This window comes from Octopus sinensis, linkage group LG14, assembly GCF_006345805.1.
Source record: "Octopus sinensis linkage group LG14, ASM634580v1, whole genome shotgun sequence".
Classification (NCBI taxonomy): Eukaryota; Metazoa; Mollusca; class Cephalopoda; order Octopoda; family Octopodidae; genus Octopus; species Octopus sinensis.
In genome coordinates this window covers 10717076-10719211 of record NC_043010.1, presented here as the reverse complement: position 1 = coordinate 10719211, position 2136 = coordinate 10717076, and the positions used below count along the sequence as shown (strand labels likewise).

The window sequence follows — 2136 nt, the reverse complement described above, 5'->3', positions numbered from 1 at the left end:
AATAAGTCCCGGGGTCGATTTGCTCGATTAAAGGCGGTGCTCCTGCATGGCCGCAGTCAAATGACTGAAACAAGTAAAAGAGTAAAAGATTTTAATTTCATAAATGCTCAAAATGTCCTCTTTCAACATTCTGCATTGCAACATTTCTCAAATCTTTCCAGAACACTGCAGCGCACAACACAACACAAATTCTGATCGGCATCAATTTCAATAAAAATTGAACTCATTTAATTTGTCCACTGCGTGGAGTTTTTTTTTACTATTCTCCCCCAAAAGAAGTTCATTGGTATAAAGTCGGGTGAATGTGGTGTCCATTCGATGCTGCCCCAGCATTCAATCCATATTTCTTTACTACCTACAAGGGGCTAAACATAGAGGGGACAAACAAGGACACACAAAGTGCTAAACTGGTACTTTATTTATCGACCCCGAGAGGATGAAAGGCAAAGTCGACATCGGCAGAATTTGAACTCAGAACATAAAGACAGACGAAATATCTATTTTTTTACTACCCACAAGGGGCTAAACATAGAGGGGACAAACAAGGACACACAAAGGGATTAAGTCGATTACATCGACCCAGTGAGAAACTGGTACTTTATTTATCGACCTCAAGAGGATGAAAGGCAAAGTCAACCTCGGCGGAATTTGAACTCAGAACGTAGCGGCAGACGAAATACTGCTAAGCATTTCGCCCGGCGCGCTAACGTTTCTGCCAGCTCGCCGCCTTACAAAAAAACGGGATTGCTTACAGTACCTAGGTTTCCCAAGCGGTCACCATCTAAGTACTAACTAGGGTCGATGTTGCTTAACTTCGGTGATCGGACGAGAACCGGTGCTTTAAACGTGTTATGGCCGTAAGCCCCAGCATTCAATCCAGTGCTGTGGGAAGTTATTGTCAAGGTAATCTCTTACAGTTAAAGCATGATGAGCTGCTGCCCCCCCCCCCATCTTACTGAGAGAACAATTTGGAAAAATTTGCTCTGGTTTTAAATTGTGCCAAAATTACATCATGAAGCATGTTTAAGTAACTGTTACTATTCACAGTTCTATCAAAGAAAATTGGTCCTACAACACCTTTGCAGGACAGTGTATCCCACACTGTTTGTTTGTTCCTTCTCAAGCCATGCCCGGCTCATAAGGGCCGGTTTCCCAGTTTCCTTGGCGTATAGGTTCCCCACCTGGATGAGATGCCAGTCCGTTGCAGGTGAGCTGCAAGATGCAGGAGGAAAGAGTGAGAGAAAGTTGTGGCGAAAGAGTCAGCAGAAGTTCGCTTTTACCTTCTGCTGGAAGCAGCATGGAGCTTAGGTGTTTCACTCATAAACACACACAGACCGCCTGGTCTGAGATTCGAACCCGCGATCCCTCAACCGCGAGTCTGCTGCTCTAACCACTAGGCCATGTGCCTCTGCTACCCCACACTGTGATACTAAATGAAGATTTCCATCTACCCAGCACACACAGTTATGCCTGTTTATGTGGTCTGACAACTTGAAACAAGCCTCATCGGACCAGGTGATTTTATCAAGAATGTCTGGTTGTTCATTAGTGATTTTTTCATGCATCGTCTCACAGAATTTGCAATTGATAATCTAGGGCATCCTCCAGAAGACCATGTACCAGCCGTGGATGATATAGTTTCAATTTCAATTTACTCATTAAGCCTCACAAAGGTGTTTTCTGTATGGATAGCCCCTGTGATGCATGGCATGTGGACTTTTGCGGATTGTTCACAAATGTTATCTCATTTTCTTCACTCATTGACGTTCAAAGATGTCCATATTTCGATGTATTGACCACTGAACCCATTTTTCCAAATTTACCTCATGCAATGTATTGTCAGTCATGTTACTGGAGAATGCTTCTCTCCATGCCATACACACCTACTCAGCATTTTCAGTCTTCCAATACTGCTTTAGAATCCACTTTCTTTGTTCTTGACTCAAATTATTTGCCATTATTCATGGTACACGTAAAAAAAAAAAGAAGTTAATTCAAAAAGTGTACACCTACTTTTGACCCTACCTGTATATAAATATAAATATAAATATATCTTCAGTAAAATGAATAACTTTGTGGTAAAATCATGCCTGCTGGCTAATAGCAGTAGACAGGCTTTCTGAAGCAAACCACAAT

The 2136-nt window shown here is 42.2% G+C and overlaps 1 pseudogene; it reads right to left on the bottom strand.

Annotated features, from left to right (window-relative positions):
• Positions 1-745: 745 nt before the first annotated feature.
• On the bottom strand, positions 746-863 carry LOC115219570 (annotated as a pseudogene).
• Positions 864-2136: the final 1273 nt, after the last annotated feature.